This window comes from Bradysia coprophila, chromosome IV (genome assembly GCF_014529535.1).
Source record: "Bradysia coprophila strain Holo2 chromosome IV, BU_Bcop_v1, whole genome shotgun sequence".
NCBI classification, from domain to species: domain Eukaryota; kingdom Metazoa; phylum Arthropoda; class Insecta; order Diptera; family Sciaridae; genus Bradysia; species Bradysia coprophila.
Genome location: NC_050738.1, coordinates 8,070,878 through 8,097,196, shown reverse-complemented (window position 1 = coordinate 8,097,196; position 26,319 = coordinate 8,070,878). Strand labels below are relative to the sequence as shown.

General features: G+C 31.6%; 1 protein-coding gene across 2 annotated transcripts in view; it reads left to right on the top strand.

The window, feature by feature from the left end:
• Positions 1-2,789: 2,789 nt before the first annotated feature.
• Positions 2,790-26,319, top strand: part of LOC119066872 (MOXD1 homolog 2) — an 88,614-nt gene continuing 65,084 nt past the window's right edge. For both annotated transcript variants that reach the window (XM_037169547.1, XM_037169546.1), the window contains exons 1-2: positions 2,790-2,800; positions 15,093-16,419. The gene's annotated coding sequence lies outside the window, so the exon portion shown is untranslated. The remainder of the gene's footprint in view (positions 2,801-15,092; positions 16,420-26,319) is intronic.

Below are 26,319 nucleotides of genomic sequence, written 5' to 3'. Positions count from 1 at the left end.
TGATGTAGATTGATTGATTTATCAAAAGGTCCTATTACTTATGGCAATTTATATTGGAATTTACTTTGAACGCCTTCTTATAGTCAATTGCAATCGATCGAATAATCGGTTCGTGGATCACAAAAGCCGTCTTTAAATTTATGTGATTCACCTCAATTGTTCAAATATTAAATGTAGCTCTTACACAAGTTCTCGCTACATATTTTTTTCATAATTTTCTGAACCAAATTTTATAATGAATTCTTTATAACTTTTCACACCTGATAATTTAGAATGCTCGGAATGTATCCATTTCCCGTAAAAACGTCTACTCACACTCACCACATACCTAGAATCTATAACATCTTTTCATTTTGAATAAAAAGTCGTATAATACAATTGGTAACACAAAATTGATTGATATTTTATTGTGTTCGTAGAATTTATTGCCATTATGTAAACATTTTCTAATTAATTTCCGAAAAAATTACAATAAAAAATAATTTTGTTTATGTCACACCGATTTTCAATGGACTAATAGACGCTCACCAGGTGAGCTCATATAATGAATATTATATGGACGTGGAACGAAAACAGTTTGAATTTTAATTGAAATTTATTTAAAATATACGACTCGAAAAAAAAACTTGGCCCCACCTCTTGGGTGGGTCAGGTCCCTTGACTGGCTATTTTTTTTTTTATAATTCCAGTCTTAGTTTTCTTACCATTTTTAAATGAGGTGGTGTTTTTGAGATCACAAAATTAAAGTCACATGAAAAGGTGATGTCTCTTTTATTTGTCAAAAAGCAGTCATCACATGTTTCATTGAGTCGGCTGTCATCTGCTATCGACAACGATAGCAATAATAAACGACAATCATCGACAAATGAGGTCTTATATAGCAAAAAACGTGGTCAAAACAAATGATGTAAAAGATTTCTGAAATAAATCTTTCAAAATCTTCGATCAAATGAAGTAATAGATTAGATAATAAAACTATAAATATGCTTGCCGTCTGTGACAGGTTAAGAACACGATTTCACGCAAAAATTGTCGTACATCGCAGATTACCAGTCCAATAAAAATCCAATGTTCGAATTTAACCACATGAATTACGATACTGGTCGAAAACACTTAATATTTTCAAATCTGCGATTTTTGAAGCCTCTGAGAATTACTCGAGTTATCGTGTTATCAAGCAAGCAAGATTCTTCTAGACTTCTAGATTGTTCGACCAGAAATCCAGATTCACTTATTCGTCGAATAAGAAATTTTTCTTTAAATCCGTTGCAAAAATGTAACAAAATGTGTTTACAATTACACTCCAACCTCACTACTCCAATATTATCCATCTACGAACTTAAAATCGAATAAAAATTCGAAGTGACTATTCGCAGTCATCTGCGAATAGTCAATATTAATGCTATTTGCAGCCAACTGCGAATAGTCAATATTGATGCTATTCGCAATCAACTGCCAATAGTCAATTTTGATGCTATTCGCAGTCAACTGTTAATAGTCAATATTGATGCTATTCGCAGTCAACTGTTAATAGTCAATATTGATGCTATTCGCAGTTACTTATTTGAAAAATTGTAAATAACTAAAAATATCTTCTAAAATAAAAGTAAAGTTGGGAAGATTGTTGGTTTGTTACTTATATTAAACCAAAGAAAATTCGTTCAGTCAAAAAATTAGAATTGTTCGATAATTTGTAAAGTATATATATTGCAAAATGCAACAAAAGAAACTGATTATCCATTGAATAAGCTTTGGAGACTGTTGGTCACATGTACAAACTTTAAAACTAGGGATTGATCATCCCTTTTACCAACTGTATCATTACGGATTGTTGATCCCTTTGACAAACTGTGACATTACAAAGTGCTGCTCCCTATAACAAACAGTAACATTACAGATTGTCGTTCACTTTTACAAACTGTAACATTAGAGACTGTCGCTCCACTTTATAAACTGTAACACAGAGTGTTGATCCCTTTTACAAACTGTGACATAACAGATCGTTGCTCCCTATAACAAACGGTAGCATTACAGAGTGTATATCCCTTTAACCAATTGTAAAATTACATACTGTTACTACCTTTTACAAACTGTGACATTACAGACTGTCGCTCCCTTTTACAAACTGTAACATTACAGAGTGCAGATACCTTTTACAAACTTTGACATAACAGAGTGTTCCTCCTATTTACAAAATGTAACATTGCAGACTGTTGATCCCTTTTACAAACTGTGACTGCAAAACTGCGCCCCTCTACAAAACTTTAATCACAAATTTTAAATATCATTAATATTGACTATTCGCAGTTGACTGCAAATAGTATTAATATTGACTATTGGCAGTCAACTGCGAATAGTATCAACATTGACTATTGGCAGTTGACTGCGAATAGCATCAATATTGACTATTGGCAGTTGACTGCGAATAGCATGTGCCATAAAATTACTTAAGTTATCACGATAACAAGGAAAAGCGTCTGAGTATAATTTCTCCCATGTCTTGTAACAACGATCACAAAATTATAGTCACATGAAAAATCAATGTCTCTTTTATTTAGAAAACAGCAGCTATCACATGCTTCATTTTACTCAAAATTTAATTTGATTTTCTGCAGAAACAAAAAGAGCTATGAGTTGCTGGCCCAGCGAGCGATGTTTTACTCTTTTACTCTATTACGAGTCTCCTATATTGTATAATATTGTTTAAAATATAAAATTTTGCAAATTGGTAAAGAATTACTCGAGTTATCGAGTTCACAAGTGTACGGACGTTTTCTGTATTTAACGTTTTTTTGCCAATGTAGAACATTTTCAAAATATCAAAGTAAACTTAGCGTTACGGACATTATAGGGTATTTTCTTTCATAAGACCCTGACTTTCAGTCAAGGGAATACAAAAAAAATTAAAATGATTCACGCATAGTAGAACCTCCCCATATGTTTGTACTTGGTATGTTCAAATATTTTTTTTTTTTTATTCGAGGGTAGTATCCGTGGTTGTATCTAATGTGGGATTGTGGATTTTAATTTAATATTTACATTTTGAGGTAGACTTCGTAGGTAATAAACAAACTTAGTTAAGTTGTGGATTAAGACTGATTATAAAATTTAATTTGAAAAATTGTCATTAAATGGGAAATTGTTTCAACTCAAATTTTTGAAATGAAAAAAAAAGATAAACATTGGAGCTACTGAAAAAATAAACTTAATACGAGAAAATATTAGGGAGCCCGGAGCAGTATGCAGATATACAGTAGGGGTTCTACCAAATTTGATTCCTCATTCAATAACATTTATTGTCAACACTATTTTTTAATAGAAGAGAGTTTCATTGATATTGTCGATTTGTCATAATAAAAAATGTCATCGCAGTTTTTAATTGACTTGGTTGTTATCAATATACTGGCTTGACGTTGACTGAGATTGAAATGAATGAATAGTATATTTCAACATACCCCAATACACACAAGATGTGTGTGCACGCGCGGGCGAAGCCCAAGCGAAAACACACATCGAGTGTGTATTGGGGTATTTTGAAAGATATTTTACTATGCTGGTGCATGTAATAAGGCTATTACATGTATAGGCAATATCCTTTACATCACTCGCATAGTAAAACGTCGTACTACACACGGGAAATAAAGTGATATCTCGTATCACGATGAGTAAAAGTACCTCGGGCTACCGCCCTCGGATACTTTTTCTCATCTGTATACGAGATATCACTTTACTTCCCTTGCATAGTAATGTACTATTTCTGTAATAGTGAGAGTGTGTTGGTGCATTCCTTCCCAACCGTTACTTTCCTTCTCGACCGTTTACTTTCCCTACCGACCGATTCATATCATAGCTCACCAATACACTCTCACGTATACAGAAAACATCATTATTGGATATCACTTTCGAGTAAACTTTATGTTTACGTCTGGCATTATCTTCAACGGCCGAAGGCGTGGGGTACACAATTTTTCAATACCAAAATTTTGTAAAAGGAGTCATTAAGTCAATGAGATGGCTAAAAAGCATTTCCGTGTGCCAGATTCACTGATACCCTTAAATCTGTTACTTCTTTCGTTCAAATTATCGTTTCCTATTTTAATTGAAATATTTTCCTTCAACTGTTGTAGTTGTGCTACACATGAGTGACCAACAGTCAGAGCTCAACGTTTATTTTTGTCGATAACAGATGACTAGATGTTTCCATAAAGTTTGAAAGAAGCATTAATTTTTCCTGTCACATTTAACTGTTCGATACAATAAGGATACAATAATCTTATCGATTGATCGATTTAACATAATGTTTAAAAGAATACACCTACTATCTATTAGTTTTTAACTGTTTAGGACTGGTTTGAAAGGACTATTTGTATAAGCTATGTAGACAACATTTTATGGGATCCCATAAAATCGTTAAAAATATCGAGATTGCATTTTAAATGAAACAAATGAAAAGGTGTTGTAAAACACATCAAGGGGATCGTTAATTACATAAACTCGAGATATTCGTCGAAATCCATAAGACCCACATATTCTCGAAATACTACGACTCTCATCAATAGGTAAAAGAACATAATTTAAGTATCAAGTATCTCCATTAACAAATTGTGAGAAACAAGCAGGATCGGAAAAAGAACGATAAAATTCAAAAGACATAGAGTTTTTTGTCAGACTGTTGTTGCAATGGACCTCACGTACATCGTGTGTGTCTAAATCTAAACATTTTTTTTTTGAAACTCTTTAAGTTGTCAAATCACTCCAAAGTTAAGATATCATATCAAACAATACATCGATGCCCGGGCCTTCAATAATATTCCATCCCTTTTTCAAAACAAGTTATTATACGGTTCTGTTTGCAGCAGCATGATGCTGTGCATTTAATGCGAATTCAGATGCACAAAACAACCGTAAAATTGATGAATGGAAATATAGTTTGAACCCATACACACATTATGTGTGCAACTTTTTGCAACTTCAGTAAGTGCAGTCATAAGAAAAATGAACTCCACAAAAGATTGTCCTTTTAGTTTTATTTACAACACAATCCAATTCCTTGGCTGTAATAAATCAAGAAAAAAAAAAATTAAAGTAGTTTTATTACCCTAGTAACCCAGTGACCCACACGAAATAATAGACGGAGCAGGTATAGTATCGTATAGATATAAGCGAAGTCAAAATGTTTATTTCAATTATCCCTGCTGCTTCCATTGCTCTAAGAACACTGTACAATAGAGTAGAGAAAATACTTCGCATAAAAGAAACACATTTTTCGGACACAAAACCATAAAAAGGTTCATGATCCCTTTTGACATTTTTACTTGGATGTAATTTAGTAGAAGAAAGTTAAAGTCCAAGAAATTATTTGTATTTTTATGAAGAAACTTTAGTGATGAATATATGGGTCAGAATAAATGATTGCCTTCTGGTAACAGATATGAGGCGGCATGCGAAAAATAAAATCGTTCCTTTCACTGGCTGCATGGCATACAGACACCATGCTAAGCGCGATTTGCTATGTATGTAAAAAGTAGTTAAAGCCAAAACCATTCTAGTTAAATGTCATTACGCATTTCCTTTGACGGAATAATACGTTTTCCCGGAAGCGTAATTGACATTCAATTCAATTTGGGATACGCATTTGTAACAATTTATGGTGGCGTGCGTTGTCGTATTGAGGATTCAGTTATCCACAAAATGTTTTATAACAGCAATCGTAACTAAAGAAGAAAGGATTACAGTTTCGAACAAATCGTTCAAAATGTTCGAATGTTGAATTTTTTTGGCAAAACTTTGTGTGTGAGTTTTTAATTGAAATTCTTTACTGCTTCGGGATTTTCGAAGACTAAAGTGTTTTTTTCACTAGATAATACTAAAAAAGTTTTAATTAAAAAGGAATCGATACAACAAACCTGCTAAACGAGAGTTTCACTATCAGACCAATGTATAATTATTTCTTTAATTTTTTACCAATCAATTAAATCTTACTCTTAATCATGGTTATTGGGTAGCATCGCTAATAGCAGCTCGCAAAAGTTTTTAGTTATTTCTTTCTTATTAGTTCGACCGATCGACAGAAACGAAAACAAATTTCGAAACTAGCTTCCGTAAAAGAAGGTAAATAGATGCGATTATTACCCTCACCACCACCAGAATTAAAAAAAAGTGGATGTAACAACTGTCTTTAACCTCTTACAGACGGCAAGCACATGACCAGTATTTTTATCGGGTGTATCACTTCCATCGATCAAAATATTTTTAATCTGTTGAGTTCAAATCTTGTACTTCAATTTTTTTAAACATGCATTTTACTATATAAAAGACTATATTACTCAGAGCTTGTCGTTATTTTTGTCGTCGTTATCGATAACAGATGAACTAATACAATATTCTGGCTTATCGAACTTAGTTTAGTTGGTGAATATAAACAAAATCTCATGTATTGTTGAATAAGTTACCCTTTTTATAGTGAGTGATTTTGTTGAAAGTGGACCAGGCTCCTTCGGAGCTATTTTCTAAAGACGCTTTGTTTACATGCCCAGATAGCCCTTGGCCCAAATAGTCGAAAATCGCAGTCGTTCAATTTTAATATTCTCTTATTGGCTGGGGAACTTCCACCAAAAGTCGAAAAAGGGTGTTTTTTGTCCGTGATTTACTGCCGCTACATGCTATGGACATACATGTGTGTGGGTTCATTGGATTGGTATTGTGCAGGAGATACGGTGCCAGCACAGAATGAAATTTTGATGAACTTCAAAAGGTCATATCTCGTACGTGGCGAATGTTAGTCTTGAGATCAGTAGATCAGTGATAATTCGATAATTTTCTAAAATTAATATTTTGCTTTCGAGTGAACGAACACTATTCACTTTGTACCCAAAAATGTATCCTGTCCTGAACCTGTCACTTCTATGGCAAATGAGGTATCATTGTAAAGCTAGGTTAAGGCTCTATCAGGGCATCCACCGATCTAAACATAAACATTCGCCAGGATCTCGTACCCGATCACGTTTTAACGTTCATCAAAATTTACAGCCTTTGACTGGCACAATATTTTTGTTAGTTTGGAACAGTGGTACAGGACATGTAAGATATCTGTGCTTACCCCGTATGCGCATTCGGACAACCATTTAAGAGGAATCTTCACTTGGCAAATGTGTAGCCTACATTTGGGCTCAAAAATATTATATTTTTAATGATAATCTTGCACCCGCATCCTTTTTGGAAAAAGTAAAACCATCGTTTGGTGTTAAAAAGTGTTAGCTTTGAATAAAAATAGAAATGTTTGTGATGATGTAACCTAGGTCCGAGAAAACTCAATTTGTTTTAATTTGTGTCAATTTTCGTGAACTATTGAGTTTTCTCTATAAATTACATCGCACCACAAAAATTTCTGTTTTTTATTCAAAAGTAACACATTTCAACACCAAACGATGGTTTTACTTTTTCCATCCTTTTTGGAAGTGCAAGTGCAAAATTATCATTAAAAATATAACATTTTTGCGAACAAATGTAGGCTACACATTTGTCAAATGAATATTCCTCTTAAGTTTGTTATTATTAAAAAGCTGTGCATAAAATCATCGATCTCATTAAAAACTTTTTTTCACTTTTCGAATATTTCAGTGTTCAAACATCATCCGCATCTGTATTCTTTTGTCCAATTATCTATAGTATAGTTGCTAGTGGCAAAAAAATAGTTTATAAACAACCTCGTTTATCATTAAGCTGGAAAAGAAACCTTTTAATGGTAAAATAAGACGACATTTAAAACACCAATCGCCTTTAAATATTTAATGAAATTAATTTAAAATCGAAAAACTAATCTCGAAATTAAATATTTATTTCTTGGTTTATTAAAGAAATATCTCCCTGTTACATCAATAATAACAGAAAACATTCATTAGACGTATCAATGAAAAGATAAAGAACTAAAACAAAATTTTTTAATAATTTCAAATAAATTTATATCACTAACTCAATTTACATAATTTAAATGACTGCTTACATTACTGTCAATTATTTCAAGATGTCAAACAAGTTATGACGGGGCTACAAACATATAAATATCCGAATATCTCTTGTGAGATGTGTACGTATAGATAATAATATCCTCGAGAATAACCTATCGTCTCGCATTTTCTGCATAAATTAAAATAAGTTTGTGTTTGAATTAATAATTCAAAACTGTTAAATATGTTATATCATCATAGGTAAATTATGTACTTATTACTACAAGTATCACATTTCAACAGTAAATTAAATTTGACTTTCTGTATATATGAATAGATATTTAGATCAACGTTATGGTTACACATTATAGCTAGTTTGCTAACTAGTGAGTAAATGTTGGGGTTAGAAGTGAATTTGATGAGCGAGGCGAGTTCGGTAGCACATCGTGTGCGCAAAGCCCCATTTACTAACGTTTTAGCAACAAGATTTTATCTTCTGCTATATTGAAAATATTCATAATTTTCAATGAAAACCACATGTTACGTAAGTCGTAAGTATACAGAATACTTCTGCATCTGATCGTAGAAGGACCCTTATGTATTACATAGATTTTCGCACGACAATCGTTGCGTGAAAATAAACTACATTTGCTAGCTCGATTGTTGCTGAAAATTATGAATATTTTCAACTTACAGTGGATAAAGTCATATTATATACGATGTATACACGGACGGACATAGGACACCCATATCCCAAAATAGTACATAACTTTCCGGTATTACGTTCGTTTAAAATGTAATTAGTGAAATAATTTTTATATTTTTTTCCCCTGTTCAACGACATCCAGGACATCACACAAATTTATTAAATTATTCCAGACCAACCGCATTTCAATGTTTTTCATTTTTCATTTGAATTTATTAGATATTTTTTCCGGCGTCGATGTCGTTACGTTTTATTTTTCATTATTCTTGCCAGTCGATTAGGGACAATTGTGTCGTTAGCGGGCTAGCATTTTATTTGGTAAGACATTCTTGGAAAAACAATTCGTTGCATTTTTATTCAAATTTATTTTACCGCCTTAAACCATTTTATTGGACAAAGAACAGACTGTACACCGAAACTATCAGCAGACAATAAAGAAAATAATTAAACGTATTTTGTCTTGTCGACGTAGAGAGATCTATTTATCTGCTAAAAGTTATTAACACACTTTTTCTTAGTGGTTGTCTGGTATTGAATGAAACAGAAAAAAATCAGTAATGCTCACGGGGTTGGGGTGGAAAATATCGTCTGACAATGTTTTTCAATAAAACAAGTAAACCAATAAAAAGCGGAGTCAGTTCAACGAACTAGTAATACCACAGTAAAACAATTATCACTAAATTTCTGGGGAAATAAATTGAACTTTTTGTACAAAAATTAACTGTCTTTTTCGGACGGAAGTAAACTTACAGAATGGTCGTCAATATTTAGGTATGTATATGGGGTATAACAAAGGAAATGTTATTTCAATGAAACATAAATAGATAAAATATGTAATTGCTAATAACACAGCACTGGAGACCCACCACGATGTCAGAAGTCTACAAAGAAAAGACTCTTAAAATGCTACTTAATTATGAAAACAACACACCGTCATTCAAAACTTAAATAAATAAACAACAACTGAAACATTTCGTAACGTGCGTCTGTCCAAAAATTGTGATTTGTGAACCATAACATTTTCGGTTGTTTATACTTTACTAGATTTAACGACATTAAACGACATTATCATATGGAATGAGACATTATTGTTGTGTAAGACGTTTTATATGACACATTCTATTTCGTGTTTTTTTTAAGACAAAAAAGACATTTTGGCACTTTGAATTTAGTAATATTTATTTCTTACTTCCATTAAATGACGGGTTCTTATGATGGGCTTTGGTATTTTGTCTGTCAGTCTTCTTCTGTCTCCAGTCTCGTTATATTGCAAAAAAAAAAAAACAAAAAAAAACAGTAACAGCATTTTAATACATATAATCGTCCTTCCTCTGCTCAAAAGGTGCACGTCTCATGATAATAATGCATTAAATATTATAATCGGTCGCTAACCTCCTGTTTTTTTGTTAACTTCATATTAGAATTATACTGAAATGACAAGTGATTATCTGGAGACCAAAAAGTTGAATAATTTTTTTTCCTTTCGTTCTCTTCTTAATTTATAATTTAAAAATTATGCGCCATAAAAATGATAAGATAACCAGGTAAAAAATTGGGTAGTATAATAATAAAAGAACCAAAAAAAATAAAAATGACTTAAGTCGGGTTCCGAACGAAAAGGCGTAATGACAAAAAACGGCCGCACACAGGATTAAAGTGAATAACAAAATTGGAATAAATTTGTTTGTCAGATTAAGTCCTCAAACAAAACAACGAAAAAAAAGAGACAAAACCGATTAATATTATAGACAGGTGGAATAAAAATAAAAATAAATTTTCACGTACATCAGGTTTGGATATTGTACGCACAAAGTATACCCATTTATTGAGGTATTTGTATAGGCAGTAGCAGCAGCAGCCAGCCAGCCAACAATTCTATATGTGAATCGGAATAAAGCTAATATGTAAATCCGAATAAAAAGGGGGGCTTTTTATTTATCGTATGACCTTTTTTCCATCAAAATCGATAACCCCCAATTCTTTTGAGGATTAACAACATAAAGAATTTATTAAATATTTGTTTATTTTTGTATGGAAGTAAAAATTTTCTATATTTTTTGTTGTTGTTCGGTGTGTTGTTATTCCATTCCTGAAATACACACGCATTATATACGTATATATACCTTTCCCACCGTATCGAAAATAAATTTGTTGTTTTGCATATTTTATGTATGTTTAATGGATGTGTAGGCGATTAGGTAGCTGATGTGGTGTTATTTTAAATCAACATATCATTTAAATATTATTATTTTAAGTTCTATATATTTTATGCGATTGTTGTTTTCCGGAGAGTATATATTCTATATTACCATGGTACACGTACGGTTCTACCATTTTTCTTCGCGGTTGTTTGACATGCATGATGCATGATTTCTCCAAAAAGCAAATGGATTATATTTTAGTTTCAAAAAGTAAATTAATAAAGTGCGAGATAAAGTGAGTACTTCGTTAGAATAACATATCGTCTTTGTGTTTTCCGTATTTACAGAAAATTTCTCGTTACATTGTTTTTGGAACGTTCATTGTAAGATTGTGAGAATATTTTCGTTGTTTAGTTTTTGGATCGACTCGAGTGTGTAATGTGTATTTACTTAAAAAATAATTTTGTAAAACCATTAGATGAGCCTACATGTTTTACATTAGATTAGTGTACATACGGTGTTGTTTAAGGAAATATGAAAAGACAATATTTTCTCTTGCATTTCCTTAATTTTATTTAAAATAATTTAAGACTTAATACTCCGAGGGGTGAGAGTGTCAAAATACCGGAGGCAATCATGATTTACAATGATTTCCGCGAGGAGTTGCACACTCGTTTTTATTAACATGATCTATCATTGATTAACCAGGTCAAACATAGTAACTTAGCTACAATTCTGGATCGGATATATATTGATTTTCAAGTAAGACTTGCTGTCTTACAGCCTATACTTTTCATTTGTTTACTAATAAATCTTTAGGCAAGTCATTGTTGAATGTAAAGTGATTGACGATCTGTGCTAAGTTAACGAGACTCGAGACTATTCCTTTTATTTGTGCCTTTTACAATCGACTCATCATCTGTTATTGAAAACGACATACACAATGAATGATGATCTCTGGCTAGTGTTCTTTTATTTATAGGAAGACGTTTAGTAAAGGTTTTGAAGTAAAAGATTTTGCATCCAACATTAGGCGACACTTTAACAAAAGAAGTAACAGATCTGATCGTAATGTTCAACACATTTGCCGCTTATAAAAGGAAGAAATTCTTTTTTGAACTTTCCAGGGAGAGCTCAGAGCCGAAAACAATATTTGTGTATGGAGAAATTTAATGAAAACCGTTTTTTTTTCGATGTCTTAGAGGCGACTCAGCCCACATGTACGCACCTACAGGCCTTTCAGAAAATATAAGGAAATAACGAAAACGTCAAACAAAATCATACATTTTACGACGAGGTGTGAAGGTTTGACTCGAGTTATAGCTCATTTTATTTGACGATTGCCAATGAATTACTTTGGAACTTTCAGAGGCTAACAGATCTATGCGTTACATATGGTGCATATGAAGATATCGTCTACCATCTTTAATATCCTAATATTATAATCTGAGTCTGCGACACTGACTATAAGTACACCAAAAATTGGCAAACCATAAATTTTTCTCATTTTAATTTTTTATGCGAAATTTCGATGAATAAAATTGTTTTCGATTTATTAAAACATATCCACATAGCCAACGAACCACGAAGTGCAGCCTAACCGCAAACGATTCATAAGATCTTTTATCCACCAACCAAACCATATTCATCCACATATTTGCATGACCAATGTTATGGAAGCATTAAAAACGTATGCCAGTTTTGAATGAAAAATATCAATGGCCTAACATCACGAGCAGGTAGAGAAGAGAGAGAAAAAAAACGGACATCCGATTTTCTGGCATAAAAGTTAGATTGCGATTAAAAACAAAACCGCGTAGCAAAGGTTCCGTCGAGGGTGCTGTACTTTTACCATCGTTTAAAAGGGACAGATCAATATGATAATTTGCAAACCGTTGGTATGCAAATGGTATGCAGTTAGGTATGTGAATAAAGGGGTTTTATTGAGAAATTCTGTTGAAAGAATAAATTTATTTTTGCAAAGTTTAGTTTGAATGCATGTTCACTGGAAGGAAGCAATTAAAAAACTATTAAATTTTTTTTTTGGTTTGACGATGGATTTATTTTTATTTAGATAAGAATTCTTCGTTTACATTTTTATTGATAATATTTTTTTGATATATTGATTTTAAATGGTATCTTGAAAATGGATATACCTGGCGTACGTTTTACTTACGTCATCTGTTTTCGATAACGACGAAAAAACTAAACAACGAGCGTTTCTATTTTGATATTACTTTGTAGCAAAATGTACATTAAAACGAATGAAGTAAAAGAATTCTCACCAATGGAGATGTGTATACTTGAATCAAAGGAAGTAGTAGATTCTACGGTTCTACTATTGTCTTTTGTAAAAAGTTACTTTTGCATTAGTTTTGTTAACATCAAATCATATGTTCAAATAAATAAAATATGAGAATTTCCACGGTTTACATTTATATCAAAGGAAGTAATACATTTAGATTCTATGGCTCTGTTATTACAGTTTGTGAAAACTTACAAATGCATCAGTTTCGTCAACATCAAATCATATGCTCAAACAAATGAAGTAAAAGAATTTGCGTATACTTCCATCAAAGGATGTAATTGATTTTTCATACCTATGACCTATGGACTTGGTCGCATTTTTTCTCCGTCCAATATGAAAAATACTATTCGTACCACGGGCACGGACTAAAGGTCTTTTTTTTGCGTATTCGTGTAACTATTCTCACATGCTAAAAAAGACTCTTAGTCCCAAGTACGAATGATTTTACTCTTGCCGTTTGTGAAATATTACAAATTTTGCATCAGTTTCGTCAACATCAAATCATATGTTCTAACAAATGAAGTAAAAGAATATGCACACCTGTCCCGTGTGTTAGATTAAAGGAAATAATAGATCAAATCATTTATTCAACAAATGAAGTAAAAGAATTTGCACGAATGAATAATGTGTTTGAACTTGGATCAAATGAAGTAATTACACTATTACAATCTATGAAAAGTAACAGACGTTTGCATCACTTTCGTCAACATAAATTCATAACGGTAAAACGTGAACCCAACAATCTATCTACATAAAAATAGTTCAGCTGAGCACAACACTTTTTTTACCAGTTGTTTACCTAACAACACTTATACAAATGATTTATAATGCAAATAAATTCTTTCCATAAATATAGTTATCACGCACCACCAGCAATCAAAGAATATAATAAGGAAAATCAATGAAAGCGCGTTATAGCGAAAATTACCTAGATATTCATATCTATAATGTACTTGATTAATATACAGAAAAAATACGTAAATGAAAAATTTATTTTTAGATGAGAAAATCAACAAGGATGACTAAGGACATTCGAGCCACATATCTATAATAGTAGTCATAGTAAAGTTGTTTTTTTTTCTATACTCGACGACTATAGACTATCTTCATATCCATAGATTCGATGAATTGTACATTTTGTTGCTGTGTAATGTTGGTATACAAAATACTCGCATAATAAAAATCATGGCGTGACTGCCTTACTAGAAGGTATAGCGGCAAAGACAACATTTCTGTTAAATTTTACTTGTTTCTCACATGAGCCAGAAGTCTTGAATGAATCTTTTTACAGTTTGCTCAATTCTTTTTTCGTTAAGTTTTTCCACTTTATACAATTCTCTCCATGGAATGAATGAACTTTTGAATGATCAACTGAGAGAGAGAGAGAGTGTGAGTCTTTTCTATTGAGAGTATTATACTTTTGCGCAGATTCATGTTTTCATTCAAAATGAGAAAAAAATTTATTTCGTAACTTTTCGTAGAACAATTTTCGAGCTAGCAAATTGATGTCTCTGAAAATTCCAACTATATGATCAAGATGTATTCGTATAAATGAGAATTGAGTTGAAGCAAACCACAACAACAATATATATATACACACACAGAATGTTGTAATATCTTCTGCGAGTGCATGCATGGCGCTGAATACACGTTAAGTTTTTGGTTTTTCAGGAGCGGAATGCCATGGGTATACTGGTGAACTTACGGACGAAATTCATTCAAAGAATGATTATGCTCAACCGACAAACCAAACGCAACGTTTAGTTTCGTCGTGTCTTTCTTGTTGTACGAACGTATATGGTAAAATGTACCACATCTTGCAAAACATTGTTCGCTTAAGAGGAAGACAATCATGTTAAAGTTGTTGATGTGAAAGAATTTTTTTTTTTTGGAAAATATTTGATTGGAATTATATAAAACGATTCGTGTATTTCATATGGATTGTTGTTACCTAGAATGATATAGATTTTTGGCAAATAAAACAATTAAAGAAAACGTTTTTCGGAAATAATTTTGGTAAATCGAGACCGATTAAAAGATTTTTTTGGCTGTTAAATTCACGCAATAATTCTACTTTTATTACATCACGCTGTAAAAAAAAGGAGAAGAAGACTCAGATCGTTTGTTAAAAAGACTGAAAATAATTCTCATAATTAAAATAAACTTTGGCTACAACAAATTGCTCTTTTCAAAGGAATTACCTACTATTAAGTTGATAAATGACATTGTTAAAAATGTAAAAAGTGAAATACGTGAAAATAGGGATAACATAAATGACTTCAAGTTTATTTTTTGTCTTGTCTCTCTGCGAAAAAAAGATACAAAAAAAACAATTTATTTTACGATTAACGTCACAAAATATGTTTCACGTAGACGAAGCATGTTTATAATAAAATCACAATAATCTGAAGGAATTCACAGAATTTTCGTTACAAGACCATAGTTTTATTCATATAAGGCGCCAAATACGCATTTTCGGTATGGTTTGGTATATATTTATTATAAACTGACTTAATTCTTGAAAATAAATAAATTTTGTTAAAAAAGAGCGCTTCATATAAGACACACAAAAACGGATTTTTATGTTCTGTTTTTATATGAAATTTATACGAAAACCATAAAATTAATATTCGAAACAAAGAGAGTGGGTGATATGGTTTATGTATCAACCACCATAATTCCTACTTTCATTTAAATGAAAAGAGTGTTTATGACTCTTCAAACGAAAACAGAGAGCCATTATAACCATACCATTCATTACAGAGTGTTAGATTTTGTGTGTGCGGCAAACGTTTTGTTATGTTGGAGTTGTTGTAGTTGTTTTTTCCTCGTTCGTTTTGTTTAATCACAATCATGTTTATTCCCGACAACGTATATGATACATACACACACCAAAAGTTCGGTGTGTTTAATTAAATTTTGACGTGTGAGGCGTTTGTTTATTGCTTTGTGTTGTATACATATAACAAAAGCATTGAGCCCAATAAACTATACCATCGGCATTCGAGTGTTATGCCTGGAGGACCTCGATGAGAATACATTTTATCACCCAGACAGAGTTCGTTTTTTATGTACATATACATTCAATCACGAGTCGAAGAACAAAGTTTATGTATACGAGAGAGAGCGGCTCAATTTAGTTAAAGTCTGAAACTGCAAATATATAGGATTATCTTGGATCAACTGGGATTAACACTATAACATTCTTAATTGGATTAAGCGGCTGACGACGACGGGGAAAATGTGTGGATGGATAAGATTACTTTAAATTGGATAAATTACCTTCCACTAAATACCAGAATGTGGAAATAGAGAAATGTAAGTAAATGATAGAAATTATACTTAGAGGTATTTGATACCCGATAAAAACTAATCTGCCTAACTAAATAGAAAATAATTTTTTTTTATTTGGTTTAGATAATGTTAAATGTTTGCTCGGCTATAATTCTGTCGTAGTGTTACAACTAAACTATCTTTATGTACACAGAACGCATATGTCTATTTACATATTATAAAACGAAAAATACTTTTAAATTGACTTTTTTTATTGGTGAAAACTTTATCGAATATTCAGTTCGTTTATTGTATATAGTAAATGTAAGCATGCATTTCGTTTGGTATAAATGGAATACAGACGTGTTCGCTCTCAATCCTTGACATAAATTTTAAACATTGATTTTACCAAACATTTCACTCGTTTTCGTTTTTCTCAGTCTTTCCATTGTCACCTCGATAAGCGTTCGCACAATGAACCATTTTTCATTTCTGTTTTTCTCGTTATCTTATCTCAAATTAACCAATAACTTTAAATGTTCGTTGAAGAGGGGTGGCAGCAGGAAAAAAAATGATTTCAGAGAAGTGTTCGCTTTTACACACAATATTATTTCCGAAACATTTGCGCTGAATTTGGTTTTGGGTATTATTTATACGCAATTCGAAAAAGTGTTGTCAGTCATCACTTGTTTGTTGGGTGGAAAATGACGATTCGATAGACATGTATAGACATGCTGCCATACTAGGTATTAAGATACGATTCTACTTTGTTTACACTTGGAATTATTGACCTAGGGATACGTCGTCTACACAACTGGCATTTTTGCTCGAGTTTGTTTCTTCATTTCATATTCACTGGCAAGTTATGCAAAGTCAAACGAAACCTATCAAAAATTCACTTGATCGTAAAAATGCTGCATAAATTCATGAAGTCAACAGTTCAAATTAGATTCACAGCTTTCGTCTCGCGGTCTGGTCCATATAAAGAATGGCAGTAAAATCCGTATTTACATATCTCTATATAATATAAGAAGAATTCGAACTTTAAAGCAAACTTGGTATGCACATTTTCATCATATTTGGTAAATGGGGCGAGTATTATATTAAACTGGCAGTGACCGAAATGCAAAGAAAGTCTTTTTGGTAGAATTCGGAAAGATGAAGCAGATAAGAAGTTTGTTTTTTTCGTAGGTAATTGAATGGGAAAATTGGTGTTGAAATTTTCATTTTATTCATATAACATATAACATCTGATGGAAATGATGAAAGCAATTTTACTGAATCTACTTTTAGACTTTCAATAGCATGCCGGTGTATTCCACATAATTATTTAAATTCTGATTAAAACCTCATCCTCTCAAGTATATGATTTCAGGATCAACATGGTTGACTTCAAAGAACTGGATCTCAAGTGTATAATAGATGATGGTGCAATAGGTCTCCACAGTCAAATATTACATTCATTTGTAGAAAACACAAACGATTAATTGAGATAGATCTGATATTCAGGTCAGTACATTGTTTATGTTACCCTATGTTTGGACCTTTAAATATTAATCCCTCGTTTGGATTTCTGAACAGCGACTTGATCTATATTATTTATATAAATCGGGATGATGTTATGTTTCATCGTTAAGTGAAACAGTATATGTGCGTCAGAAACACTTCTTTTTCGCTATGAATCCGTAGAGGGTGATTATTGTCCCTTAGCAGAGAAGTACCAAAGTCGGATAGCTCCGTGACTAAATGAAAATAGAATAGGTTTACGATAAATCTGAATCGGTCACTCATCTCTGATTATATCTGTTATCGCCAACTACGCGAAGAATAAGCCATTTGCACTGGATTTATATAGCGAAATGTATGATAAAAATATTGAAGTAGTAGATTTTGAATCAAACACTAAACAGATACTTTCCACAAATGAAGTAGCAGATTCAATGGTTTGGTTGCGATACTATTGTCTGACACACTTCTTTTCTCTATGATCCGTAGAGATCGCTTATTGTCCATTAGCAGAGAAGAATCATAGTCACATACCTCCGTGATTAAATCAAAATAGAATAGGTTTGCGAAGACCTTTGATCGGTCACTTGTCTCTGATTACATCTGTTAACGACAAATTCGTCAACGACAACTTTGCACTGGATCGAGTTCTTTTATATAGCGAAATGTATGATAAAAATATTGAAGTAGTAGATTTTGAATCAAATACTAAGGAGATACTTTACACAAATGAAGTAGCAGATTAAATGATTTGCGAAATGTTGCTATACGATTGCCGTTTTTAAAAGGTAAGGACTACTTACTAAGGAGATCAATCAAATGCCCTGCAGATTACAACTACATTGTGAAAGTGATGCTGGTTTATAAACGTAACGATTCTTTAATCGTTCGAAGGCCTAGAGCTCTAAAATTTGAAATGTTCATAATGTGATGTTCAATACAATTGAAATCGTATGAAAGTTTATCAAAATCTATTTCCACGAATAAATATATATTTGGGGTGTGTGTAGAATACTTCGGTCTATAAATACTATGTGAGGTTTCTCTAATTGATAAATCAAAATCATGTATTCAACGTTACTAAACAACTAAAATCCGATAATTGATTTTTGTATTTATTTTTCAAACTGATATGCATATAAGCAGATTAATATTGTTGCTATTATTAACGGTATAATATTAAATTTCAACATTTTAAGCTATTTCCAATTCAATGATCTTGCACAAGATGATGATGAATTTAATATACGATTATATGTATATCACTTCCGGATTCTAAATCATCTTACGTATATCAATAACATTGTATAAGCTCACACACACTCACACACAAGAAAATCATATTAAAATCAAGTCGATGCATGTGGATATTAATACCAACATTTTAGAAGAAGCAAAACCGAAAAATGTTGCTTGATAAGAAGTCAATTTTTAAAGTTTATCTCGAACTAAATTAAGATATTCAATGAACCATTCCCGAATGCATTAAAACATTTATGTAACCAATGAAGTATAGATTGACTGCTCGTAACGGAAACAAATAATTTAATTTATTGAAGTTGATAAACTTCAATTACTTTATCTTTTGAGTTAATTAGTTTTGATGTCGGTTTCTGTTTCTCTTTATAATTATTATGATTTTATCGAACGCATGTATAAGTAATATTATATGTACTTGTACATTGATCGTAATAAAAAAAACATTCTGGGTAGCTGGTGTACAAGAACCAGAAGTAAAAAAAAGAAAGAAAAGAAATTCGATCAAATTTTTTTTGTTTGTTGTATCCGACCATAAAACGAAAGCGTTGGATCAATGAAATTTTATCAGGGGAATATTAATTCATTCAAGTTGAAGTTGCACGAATAAAAAGGTCTGGAAATGTCGTAAAACCACTAGACGTGGATGGTAAATATTTAACTTCCAGTAATGTTGCACTCTGTGAACAACAAGGCACTTCAAGTTAAAGTTTCTGAAAGTAATAAAAATTCCATGACACCGCGCCGTACTCATCCATGATTCCATTCCGTTTACTATTATAGTCATTGCGAACATTTTTACTGTAATAAAACCGGCATTTCTCCTACAATTGAGCCATGATATTGTTTATGATAACTGTAATTATGTCAAGCATTACCCCGAAATAATATACATTTATTAACCTCAATTCCCAAACTAAAAACAGATGGAGGAGTCACAACGTTAAAAAAGTGTATTGCACTAAAAACCGTTTTATGACAATCATAAAAGCTCATATGGTTTTTTATATGGTATTTTGTGTCTACCTAATTCCCCGTCTTGATTTAATGTAGAGTAAAAAACGACACATAAAAGCGAATAAAAATTACACACACCGTAAAACTGTTATTAATTGTCAGATGAATAAACTGTCTGGAAAACTCACCACATTTAGTGATTCATAACCGAAAGTTTTTTTTTTGTTCTATCCGTTCCTTCTCGTGTTGTTTTATTTTAAATTTTAATTCGAAACAAAAACTTAATAAAACTCAATTAAAAATGTAAAAATAATAGCATACCATGCCAACCACTCACTGTACGTGTTTATAAAAATATATAATTAAAATGGAATTGTAAGTCTATTTCATTATCGAATAAAAATGCCTTTTTATTGCAAGAAATATGATAGTTATAAATATTTTAATGTATAATAATTTTTGAGTCTCTCGAAAACCGGTATAAATAAAACAAAAATGCACTCTGGATGTGAATACATGGGCGTGAAAGTAATTATTATTTTTTGTTCTTTAATTCTGTTGTTTTTATCACTTCTTCTCTGAAAGCTTAGTGCGTTGATTTTAATTAAAAAGTCTCGGAATTTTATTCGCATTATTTTATGGCGGAATTTATGTTGATTAATTTTACACGTCTCGATTATATACTACGGAAGGGTTATAAAAAATGAGAGTTCCATCGAACCTTTAACGACTCAATGCATTCGTCTGTGAAGGAAAGAGTATTTGAAAAAATTTCTAGCAAAGACTCAAGGTCGTCTTATTTGATTCAGAATGTCTTGATTCAGAATAAGTCAAATGCAGAAAGAAAAAGCGAATTAACAATCCAATCAAACAACGTCATTTTCCTCACAGGAGAGAATTTGAGCCAATCAGGTGATAGTATTTGCCTTACGGAAGAGAAATTACAGTTGGAGCTCTTTATTTAATAAACACGTTAAGTATCAATTAGGATGTGTCGATTTTCTCATTTTTCCCTATTGCTGAAAACAAACGAGACATTGAAAACGTGTTTTGGTCCTAGTTTTCATTGACAAATGCAGCAATCGTAATTTTCGATAGAGAAATTTCTAACTTTATTTGACAGTTGCGACAATTTCGTCATGAAAACATGTTTTGAATGCCTCGTTTGTTTTCAGCATATTGCTGAACGAAGTCTTTTGCATTTTCTAAATTTTTTCGACTTCTTTTGAATATCACACGATTGCATGAATGAATGTTACAGACTTTGAACTTGAAGGAGTACTGATGTTCCAAAAAATCATCTTATGATCATAAATACTGGCTGTAGTTGATCTAAATATGTCGTATTGAGCATTTTCTCGAAACATTAGGCATTCTGTAGAAATTCGGTTGAATATACTAAATTTACGCTAAACAAGTTCACTAAAAGCATGTGGGGTATTATTGGAAAGCTAAGATACATCAAGTACAGATCGAGCTTATGGTAATAAAAGACAACAGAGTACGGCTATTCATCTGTTATCGATAATGACTAGAAAAATAATGACAAGCTCTGGGTAATATGGTCCTTTATATTGTAAAATGCATGTTACAAAAATTGAAGTACAAGATTTGAAATCAACTGATTAAAAATACTTTGATCGATGGAAATAATAGACCCAATAATAATTCTGGTCATATGCTTGCCGTCTGTAACCCAAAAAGCCATTCATACAGTCGTGTGAGGTGTGATATTCAAAAGTTCTCAATAAACAACTAGACAACTAAAAATGCAAAAAAGTTCGTCCTGGCAAGCTGCAATAAAAATGGGAAAATCGAGCCAACCTAGTATCAATATTAACTCAATAAAAAAGTTGTTTCCCTGAAATTCATTGAATTTATCGAGCTCCAATTAGTACGAATATTATTTGCGCAACAAACCGAATTACAAGTCAATTAGTCCGTAGAATATGAAAATAAAATATAAAATTAGTCTGAGGTGTAGCCGTATAACACTTCCATACGCAAAATGTATTTTCTAAAAATTTTACACAATCAAGATAATAATGTGCTCCCTAATTTCAACCGCATGCAAACCGCAAAAACTCAATGGTTTTCTCTAAATTACCATATTTTCGCTATGATTTATTTCAGTATTAATATCACATTTTGATTTATAAATACCTTCATTTCCGATAAAACACACTTTTTGAATAAATATAAATCTCTATACCACCAACGCCATTTACCGTTTTACAACCACACAGGAGTAAACTAGAAAAAGAATCTGTACTGTTCCTTATACGTGTGATTAAGTCAGTCGTATTTTTTGAAGAGTTATTGCTTCTACACAATTTCCTTAATTTCCAGTTTTAACGAACCCCATATTGTTACGTTATAATTTTTGTCGTTTGAACATTGCCATCCACCGCAAAATTATACATAAACCAAGTTTACTTCCTTTGAGCTGGTAATGTCATAAAATTTTCGGGTGGAATTTGGCATGGTTAGTTGAACCAAGTACAATATAACGTTGAGTTTCATTCTATTTTCGGCTGGGAAATATTGTTAAATAAATATTTTATATATAAAAAAACGTATTAGCATGACTGTAGTGTATTATAAAATGGTATGCCGGGTATGTATATACCCTCGGTACGTGTGATTTAAATCACGTACCGCACCATAAATCTGGGTCCCCTTAAACATCCGTTCAAAGTTATAGCCGTCCGAAATGAAGACAGTGTGTATTTATTTGAGCGAAAATCTTTCAAAGAGATTAAAACGTTAACGCTTATTAGCAGACTGCACGATTTCCTACAATAATAAAATGAATAATTTTTCATTAGGCGAACGTACATAACATTGGAACAGTGCTGAGATTTTGCCAAGGCAGAAATCCTCTAAATCTCATTTCGCAGATAATAATAACAGGGAAAGGTTTTTTTTGGCAACTTCCATTCTGCAGATACTACATATATTTAGGTCACATTTCAGCCGAAAAAACACACCAAAAATTGTCGTGGTACAACGACCATAAATTTCTATATTTTATTTCACAATTAATATGCATCCTTTCGCTGTGTGTATGCATGGGTTACGATTTTTTTTGTATTATTATTTGTTGTTGTTTATTGACGATATCAAATATCTGTTTTGATTTTTTTATTTAACCCTCCACTATGGAACACCCCATGAAGTTTCGACTGCGGTGCATTGAAAATTGTTCATGTAAATAAAATGATCACGAGATCCGACTTGTAAGGTTTTCATATTGACCATACAAATAATACACCAATTCCATTTACATGGGTATCGATTTAACAAAATAATGAAGGAAAGAAAACACCGTTCTCCGTTGGTACATCGTATCAAATTACCATTTGATTTTTATATTTATTGATATTGTGTCGAACAAAAAGCGATCCATTTCAACAACAAAAAAAAGTTTGTATAGGTTCACTCCAATTTAAATTTCATTAACAAATACCTGAAGTATCCGGCAGTGCGCGGATGTACACACAAAGAAAAATGATTTTATTATTCAAGTTTTCAATTTAAAAATCAGTCCACACTGGAACAAGTGGACATAGGTTTTTTCGAGGGGCAGGTATTTGTAAGTTTCGTTGACAAAGGATTTTCGAAAAGATAATTCTCTGAGGATTTTTCTTTCGTTTTGCAAAGATATTTAGAGGATTTCTTACTGATTCTGGATGGATTGTCAAAAGATTTTTTCATTTTCCAAGAATTTTCTTCTTTAATTGTATTTTCTTGAGACTTTTAAAGGATTTTCTATGATTCTTGAGAACTGTCTTTCGTAAAATTTTCGAGGATTTTCTCGATTTTCTTCGGACTTACACCCCAGGGTTTATTTTTGGGAATTTAAATTCTGAAAAATTTTGAAAATTCAGAAAATTATTTTTTTCATAGTTGTTTGGAGTTTTCAGAAGTTTTCGGAATTTCAGAATTTTTTCAGAAAATAATTTCCCAAAAATTTTCCCTGCTGACAAAGTATTTTCTATGAATATTTACACCCCGGGTTTCTTTCATTTCATGAGTTCGTCGTCTCCGAAGACATCAAAGACGAACTCCAAAAAAACAAGTTATAAAATGAATAGCAGTCAAATATTGATTTCTTACGACAGATACTTGTTCCACCAATAAAAATCAATGATTATCAAAGCATTTCATTAAGCCATTGAATATATACATTGGATACCTGCGCTCCATATTGGCGGAGTTCAGAGTAAAGAATTGTTACGAATTTTTACGAAATATTTATGAAATCCAATTTAAATATTGATGCTATAAGCAATGCCTAATATACCATCTGTTTGATGCTCTTTGAAACAAAGATGGATTCTTTCATTGTATTCCGATGGAGAGTTTCTTCAGTTCATTCGAAGAAAAAAATTGAAATAAATCAAAATTGAAACAAAAAAATAATAATAATTCGTCGTTCCCACAATAAAATTTGAAATTTAAATCAGTGAGTATTTTCATATTGTATTGTAAAGACAAAACGATAGATACGACAAAATCTGATTATCTTATATATATATGTATTCAACATTTATCCGAATCAATAATCTAAATCCAGAGAAAAAACAATACAATCCATAAATACCACAAAACTTAAACCTGTCACGAAACCTCAAAAAACAAATAAAAAATATTTTCATTTTTCGTTAAAAAAAATTTTTTATTAAATAAATATTCATGATTTTTTCCTACTCTGATTAGGGGGGTATCACATAACGCTTTCTGTAAAATATCAACGACGAGAACAACAACCTTTTTTATCGCGTTTGGTGGTTTTTATACGTTTATTATGGAACATAACGAAAAACCGATGATATTTTCCAATGCTATCATGCTGTTTAATATTCAATTTTATTCATTATATTCGTATACAATAAAATCAGAAGTAAGTAACATAAATAATTCACAATTTGAATATATGTATACCCATTCTGATGTTTTGAAAAGAATATTATATCAAAAAATTGTTAAATGGAAGAAATAATATAAAAAAAATTTGAAACGATATGCGATTAAACGTAAGATATTCTTTCACATATACACACAAAAGTATATTAAACATATTTTAAATTCTTAATTACCGGGCAATTACACACAAAACGAATGAAAGAAGATGAAAAAAAAAAAACGAAACCTTTTGATCGAAAAAATTGTAATCTACCATGTGGTAGAAATGTATGTGCCTAATGCCATTAAAAAGTATGTCCATAAAGCTATTCGATTTGTATTTTCATAAGAACTTTCATATACATGTTCAACGTTCTTCTCCGTTTCTATACGTATTTATCTCCATTTATTTCATCTGAGCAGTGCTTATGTTTCGGTTTAAGCATTTTATAACGATTGGGGCATCATCATCGGCTGGTGGAACATTTACTTAAAAGAGACTCACAAAAATGGATCTAATGTGAATATAAATACCCCAGGAATGTTTTATTATCATTAGCTTATTGGGCTTAGTTAAATATCCCGCTGTGACTAATCTGTATGGTGGTATGGCTGGATATTATAGACGCGTATAATTCTTATGGTTGTCTAATTTTGTCTGGTTCTTACTATAGATTTTTTTGTTCCTCTTCATTCTTTTAAAAATTCAACCAGAAAAATTCTAATAACTCAAAAAAGGATTTAAGAAAATTAATTCATATTTAACTGCAATTTTATATATATATCCATAAGGTGTATCCAATTATATCGTTTAATTTCGTTGATGTTTCTCGAAGATTAATGTGGAAATTTATTTAATATGAAGATTTCAAAAAGAATAGAGAAAAAAAACTTCCTTTTTCTACCCATTTGTATTCAAATTGAATATATGCCTTGTATGGTTATTTACAAACATGTGTGAAATTGTGTGGTAGATAGACTAAACAATATTACGTATTTATAAATATAATCCCTGCCAACAGCATCATTAAAATAAATTTTAAAATACGGCTTTTATTCCGGTATATTATTATTATAATTTTCAAGTAGCTGAAAATTCCAGTTTCGACTCTTCAGCAGCTCGTCCATAAAATATGCATTTTCTAGTGAAGTTGAAACCAGAATTTCAAAAACGATTACATTAGCATTATATGAATTAATAAGCTTTTGGAGCAGAGACAATACAATAACGCAGCATAATATCAAAAGTACTTGTGTGCCATTGCATTATAATATGGAGGAAGCTCTGCACTCAAGCGCTCCTCTCCACTCTATTCC